This window comes from Trichomycterus rosablanca, chromosome 22, assembly GCF_030014385.1.
Source record: "Trichomycterus rosablanca isolate fTriRos1 chromosome 22, fTriRos1.hap1, whole genome shotgun sequence".
Classification (NCBI taxonomy): Eukaryota; Metazoa; Chordata; class Actinopteri; order Siluriformes; family Trichomycteridae; genus Trichomycterus; species Trichomycterus rosablanca.
In genome coordinates this window covers 3,789,037-3,795,036 of record NC_086009.1, presented here as the reverse complement: position 1 = coordinate 3,795,036, position 6,000 = coordinate 3,789,037, and positions in this window count along the sequence as shown.

The following is a 6,000-nucleotide window of genomic DNA, read 5'->3' as shown; positions in this document are numbered from 1 at the left end:
GTAAAGAATGTTTCATATAACATATATATTTTTTGCTTTTTATTTATTTTAGAATTTTATCTCTTGTTGTGAATGTGTCAGTTCAAAGAAGAGTTTTTTTCAGCTTCTCTCCTGTTAAGGGGTCACCACAAAATACCAGACTTGGCACTGTTTTTATGCCGGATGCCCTTCTGTCCTTAGACAACCCTCCTATTTCTATCTGGGCTTGGGACCAGCACTTAGAGTGCACTGCCAAGTCCATTTCTCATTGGCTAAGCAGTTACAGCCATCCATTTACCTTCACAGACACCTTACTGGCCGAAAGCACCACTGAGATTCGAACCCTGGATCCCCAGATGTCAGCAGTAGTGGGCTAACGCAGTGGTCTCCAACCACCGGGTAGCGGACCGGTACCGGTCCGTGGGTCATTTATTACCAAGCCGCACAGAAAGAATAAGTAATTAGAGATCGCTACAAGAGCAATCAAATTTCCAAAACTCTTCGGGTGTTATTGTCTCCAATCACCACTAGGTGGGAGAAGCGTCTCATTGCATCGAAAAAAGCTCAGGATTCACACTGATTTTCCATTCTATAGTTATTCTATTTTAAATCCTCCCGCCCCTGCCGGTCCGTGAAATTATATCTTATATGACAGCGGTCCAAGCTGCAAAAAATCTGGGGACCGCTGGGCTAACGCACTTCACCTCTGCACATACTACTAGTGTCTGGTTCAAAAAAAGTAAAAAAAGAGTAAAAAAGTGTGAAAAAAATACTTGAATACCATTTACCACCTATTTTGTTTTCTGAATCAATTAGGTAACAGATGAGGGCAGTGATGGCTCACTGATGGAGGGGCGTGTGAGGGTCGTGGCTCAGATCAGGAATGGAGAATTGCAGCAGACAATATGAATTAGGTCATTACATATGACTAGATTGGAAGAAAATTGGGGGAAAAATTGAGAAAAAATAGAATAGAATTGTTTTCTTGGACATTTCATGACTTGTAGAAGGTTCTTTCTTTTTCATGTCAATACTACATGTCATGACAAAAGCCAAAATAGTGATACAAACTGACAGAAGATATTTAGTACAGCTTTAGTTATAATACAATTTTTAAGAAGGGCTTTTCTCTGTTTTGGGTCTTGGCGATTGTTTTTAAAGGGATGTGTTGTGTTAGTGCACATTCAGAACTGCTGAGCTTTTGTTTGTGTCTTTGTGCCTCTCAGTGGTCCATTATGTTAGGAACCTTATGCACCACAGGCTCAGATTTCATTTATTCCAGTGTCCGTGCCAATAATGATACATTTATTTAACCATCTTATATAATTTTTACACTGAATTTATTCACCCATTTTTAAATCCATGAATGTGTTGTTTTCTGAATGTAAATGATAAAGTTTATCTTTTGTAAATTACCTTTTTTAAATTATGGTTAAATATAAATATAAATAAATCTATTTAGTTAATTGTGTTGTACATTTTTATTTATTGTATTATATGAACACACTACTGTGGTAACATGGCATTTAAGGTACTTTTCAGTAAACCCAGGCGCTGCCACATCTCTTCACTGCTGCGCTCTCTTCCTTGGCTTCATGTAGCTCCCGGTATTCAATTTAAAACAATCTTGCTTGTCTGCAAAGCCAAAAATGGACCAGCCCCACCTACCTTAGAGAACTGGATGTTTAGTACCCTGTTTAGTACCACAACCCTTCAAGCTAAAAGCCTGGCTTCTCTTGATCCACCAATCAAACTTAAGGAAGACAGGCATCAAGGCTCTTCTGTGTACTAGCTCCGAGTTGGTGGGATAATCTAACCCCTGTCTGTTCGAACAGCTGCGACCCTTGCTCTGTACAAAAGACGAGTAAAAGACACACGTCTTTACGAAGCACTTAAGTCAAAACCAATCCTGAACTTAGTAATGTCTCTATCTTTAAAACAAAGCAATAAAATCTGTTCTTTTACCTACAATATTCCAAGAGGGTTTCAGCAGATCTCCAGTTATAAGACTGTTGTCTATTTGTACTACAATAAAGAAATGTTTAATCAGGACGAGTCAATCTGAGTATGAACGTAGGCTAAATTGTAAATGTAATACAAAATTGTAAGCAATGTTACAGTCCAGAGCATTATTATTATTATTATTATTATTATAACCCTAAACCCTAAACAGGATGAAGGTATCTATAATAAACTCCTGCCGTTTTACAGGCATATATTTTGGTGTTTTTTTTTAAGGTCATGTGTCTATTAGATCATTTATCTTGCACATATGTACATTGCATTAGCTGGGCACTTTGGAGAAGTGATCTTAGTGTTGGTTTTGGCTGCAGGCCCAGTTCTAAATGAACTCATTCTGCATGCAGCTTAGACAGTACAAATGCTTCTGCATAAGGGCAATATATGAGACTTTAAAGATTTCTATGTTAAGAATATACAGATAAAAAAATTGCAAATGCAAATAAGGTGTAAAGAGAATGCACTAGGTGTTCAGTTTCTAAAAGGTCAGTCTGGTATTTAGCTTTGCAGTCTCCATTTATTATGGACACACCACTGATGTGTAGCTGCAGAGACTTAAAATGATAGTCAGGTTTGTTTTGGGTGGGTTTTATTAAAGATGGTAAGTGAAGCAACAATGACTGTTCTGTCATGTCATGGTTTCATCATTTCAAGCTATCAGCATCAAGCAAACAGTTATTTATGTAATGTGAAGTAAAGACAACACTGTCAGAGCAAATACAAAGCCAGTCATGTACTATTCCTTTAAAGAAAGAGGATTTTTTTTGGTACTGGCCCACTTTTGGTGACAGACCGAAGTAATGATGCTCTCTCGTAGTTCTCGTTTGGGAAAGGGAAGGACATAAATCACACTCTCGTCCCTCTTTTTTAAAAGTCTGTGTGCAAACAGCCTGCAAGATCTGCTGTAAATCTTCTGCAGAAGAGACAGAGCGGGAAATCAGGGTTAACAGATGTCGCCTCCGAATCAATTTGACAAAAGCCCTGATGACCTTGACGACCCTGTACGACTTCTGCACTAATTAACGAGTAGCTCGGAGAAAAGGATGAGGCATTCTTCACGTGTCCATGTGCTGTAATGCGGTCCTATGCAAATGTTCAGATTTATTTTCCTGCTCCTGCCAAGCCTTAATGATTTTAACATTTTAGTAAACTTCCCTAAAAGAGGTGAACTATTTCCCCCAACTGTGCTTGTTTACTAATAATCCAACTGTTTAAGGAACAAATTTCCTAAATCTACGAGAGCTTTGGATTTTCAAAGTTTGTATGGGCTGATCTATGGCACATTCTGGAAAAACTGTACTTACAGATTTCACTTTATATACCATCTATAGTCCAGCGAGCTTTAAAGAGCTTAAAAGGTTCCTGGACTAAATGGCCAATTTTTATGATGTTAATGTTAAAGCAGGAGCTTCTATCTTTCACTGCAGCTCTAAGCCAATGGCATTGGCAAAAAACATTGGAAATCCAGTGATGTGAACAAAACCTTGACCTTGATACCACTGGACTCCTATGGTTTTTTTTTGGATTGTTGGTTTTGTCTTACATTGGTGCTACACAAATGTTCTTTTGACGGAATGAACACAAACTTGTAGAAAAGCTTCTCAGAGGAGTGGAGGCTGTTGTACTTGCAGAAAGGGGTGAGACGGAGCAGTTTGCAACTCCAAATAAATGCACATGGTTTTGGAAAGGAATGGCTAACAAGCTCAGGCATGTGTCTACATACTTTTGGCCAAATATTGTATTAACAGCTTAGGTAGTTGGCTCAAAATCATCATTGACTTTTTCCTGGAATAACATCCTTGTTGAATCCCAGATTCTGTCATTCCTGGTGGGCAAGCCACCTTTGAAATTAGTCAAGTCACACCAGATCAAGTCAAATTTATTCATACAGCGCTTTGTACAACAGACATTCAATACCGACAGGCCAAAAACCCCTGTTGAGCAAGCTGAGGGCAACAGTGGCAAGGAAAAACTCCCTTAAAATTACAGGAAGAAACCTTGAGAGGAACCGAACTCAACAGGGACCTCTGTCCTCCTTGAGTGGCCTGGAGGTGTAATAGGTGTAAATGTCTATCCCAGTAATGTTTAGGTCCATACATGTATAACCTACTGTACCCAGTCCTGTACCAACTGTTCCACACACACATACAATGGAGAGAGTTGAGGCGAGGGTTGGAAAGGGGGATGGGAGGCTTACCTCGGGTGCACGGCTTACAGGTCTAATGAGGCGAATGTAATTATCTGGGAAATCAAACGCCAGATAGAGAGGAAAGTGTGAGCGAGAGCCGGACAGAGTCGAAGTGAAGCATCAGTGTTGACTAAATACACACCACCCCTCCATCTGTTACTACACCCACCTGCAAGTGTAGTGACTGAATGAGTAAGAGAGAGAGAGGGATGAGTGTTTTGAATCAATGAGAGAGAAGGGAGGGGGTAAAGGATGGGGGGTTTTGTTTGTGGGTGAGAGAGAGACTGAGAGAGAGAGAGAGAGAGAGAGGAGGGAGGCTGGACGCACCAGCAGTAGGATAGTGAAAGGATCTCTGAGAAGAACGACAGATCTGCATCCAGATCCCGAAACAGACGACCATAAAGAGACACATGCAGGTAGGATGCTGATCATTTCTCTTTTATTAATGCATTACAGTGAATCTAAACACAGAGCAGAAGACCCCACCCTGCCAGCAGGAGCATGTGTGTATGTTAGATGTGTGTATTTGCTTGTATGTGTGTGTGTACGTGTGTGTTTACTGTGATTGCTGCCTCTTACGAGGCATCGTTTCCTGTGCCAGCAACGTATGTCTGAAAAGCCGAGCTAATCAGCACTGCAGATCATCTGCAGCCAAAGAGCGAGAGAGAGACAGGAAAAGAGAGAGCCAGACAGACGAACAAAGGGAACCTCCTTTACCAAAATAGAGGTATGAGCCACTGTTTTCAGGGGTGTGTATGTATGAGTGTGTGTGTGAGAGAGAGAGGCTACATGTCAGTCCTGCTGAGGAGTGTGGATTGTTTTGTATTGAGTAGGCCTGTAATGCCTGTAATATTTGTGTTTATGTGTTGGATTTTAGATGTGTATGCACGTGCAGTGTATGTAGATTAATAAAATAGTTGCATTATTTAGTATAAACGATGGACGCTACAGATGCGCTGCCATTAGAGGATCAGCAGTGATACCACATATAATGGGGTGGGTAGCCCAGCATCCTAATCAGCTAGTAGCCAGCCCTACGTAAAAGAAATATTGGGGTTGCCCTGTCTTTTGCCACCCTGTGGTGGCAAATCTGGCATATTTTGTTAGCCTTAGTGGTTTAGAAACATATAATTCATTACATTGTTACAAAAAAATACACACCCACCTTCGGCTGGTGGCACCACTAACGAGACCTTAGGGGTCCTAGTGGTGCCACCAGCCTGATTGGGCACCCTACAGATCACACTAAAAGAGGAAGGGACAGATAGGGTATTGACTTATTTCAGCTGCAGTGGGACTCCTGCTGTCTGGTCAAGGTGTCTGCATGAGTGGTTGAAGGAATACTTAAATATGGGGTGTTTGTTTGTAGGAATTAGAATTGAATACTTTAAAATGGGGTGTTTCTGTGTACAAATTAGAATTGAATACTTTAATATGGGGTGTTTGTATGTAGGAATTAGAATTGAATACTTTAAAATGGGGTGGTTGTATGTAGGAATTAGAATTGAATACTTCAGTATGGGGAGTTCCTATGTACAAATTAGAATTTAATACTTTAATATGAGGTGTTCGTATGTATGAATTAGAATTTAATACTTTAATATGAGGTGTTCGTATGTATGAATTAGAATTTAATACTTTAATATGAGGTGTTCGTATGTATGAATTAGAATTTAATACTTTAATATGAGGTGTTCGTATGTATGAATTAGAATTTAATACTTTAATATGAGGTGTTCCTATGTAGGAATAGAATTGAATACTTTAATATGGTGTCTTTGTAGGTAGGAATTAGAACTGAATACTTTAATATG